This window comes from Enhydra lutris, unplaced genomic scaffold, assembly GCF_002288905.1.
Source record: "Enhydra lutris kenyoni isolate GAN:26980312 unplaced genomic scaffold, ASM228890v2 scaffoldscaffold1, whole genome shotgun sequence".
NCBI lineage: Eukaryota > Metazoa > Chordata > Mammalia > Carnivora > Mustelidae > Enhydra > Enhydra lutris.
The window spans coordinates 183,723-185,273 of record NW_019154085.1 but is presented as its reverse complement, the minus strand read 5'-3'; positions in this window follow the sequence as shown (position 1 = coordinate 185,273).

Sequence of the window (1,551 nt, the reverse complement as noted above, 5' to 3'; positions counted from 1 at the left end):
TCTCTTCTACAAATATAATTTCATTGAGAGCTATTCTTTTTCTTTTGAAAAGGTACCTCAAATAAGAAAACTTTCCAAAAATAATTTTTATTCAGTATATCACACTGAGGTTCTATGTTTTTGACAAAATGCAAGAGACTCTGTGTGTGTGTGTGTGTGTGTGTGTGTGTGTATGTGTACAAGGTATGTATATTTTGAAAACTTTACTTTGAGCTTTCATTAAAGAGGTAAATGGAAAACATTAAAGAGGTAAATGAATAACTACATAAATCAAATTTGATATAATTGTTCAGAAAACATTAACTACTTGCCATATTACTGAATTTCTGTTCTAAAGGACAGAGAAGTTCCTTATCTTCCAGAAGCTTAAGATCTACCAGGGAAGGGAGATAGGTAGACAACCTATGCAATTTTAAATATGAAAATGAACAAAAACTAAGGACAAGATGATATTATAGGAAGTATGTAGGGATTAAGGTTCAGAAGCCAGCTTAGATGGGGTAAGACAAGGTCTAACAAATTCAGCAAATACTTTTAAGATTTACTTATTTCAGACAGAGAGCATGTGTCTGTGGGGTGCGTGTGCGTGTGTGTGCAGAGCAGTGGGGAAGAGGGAGAGAGAGAGAATCCTCAAGCAGACTCCCTATTGAGTGCAGAGCCTGAGGCAGGGCTCAATCTCAGGACACTGAGATCATGATCTAAGCTGAAATCAAGAATCAGCCACTTAACTGACTGAGCTCCCCAGGCATCCCTCAGGAGAGACCTTGATAACAATAATCAAAAACAGGGGCATTCCAAAGAGGGAAGGACAAATGCAATATTCCAAGGCCAGAAACATCTTAGATGTTTCAAGGAATTGAAAGAAAGAAAGAAGAAAGAAAGAAAGAAAGAAAGAAAGAAAGAAAGAAAGAAAGAAAGAAAGAAAACACACACCAGTGAATTTAAAATACACTGTTCCCACGTGGGGAACAGTAGTAGAAAGAAATGCTTCTATATGGGCCAAGGAAAGAATGGACCAGGAGATCCCTAGAGAAAGGTAGAGCCTTTTGCAGATAGCTAATGGGTTCCCATAACATGTAGCTCAGATCCTAAAACATTTTATTTGGCAGGGATGAGTATTAGAGTTGTGCTTCTCAAACTGCATTGCTTACACCTAGGAGATCTTATTAAAATGTGAATGTGAAATGATAGTTGCCATCATTTTTGTTTACTTACATATCATTCAAAGGCTCTAACGGACATATTTGAGCCATGGTTCAGTTGTGCACTGTTCAGTGTGGTAGCTACTAACCACATGTAGCCATTAAGGTACACTTGCGGTGTGGCTAGTCAAAATGATACAAGCCATAAATGTAAACGCACCCGGGATTTTAATACTTAGTATGAAAAAAAAAAGGTAAAGTACCTCACTAATGTTTTAATATTGATAATTTGTTTAAATGGTGATTTTGGATATACAGTTAAATAAAAATATTATTAAAAAGTAAATAAAATGTGAATGTGAGTTAAATGTGTTTGGGAGAGGCTCCTGGGTGGCTCAGTGGGTTAAGC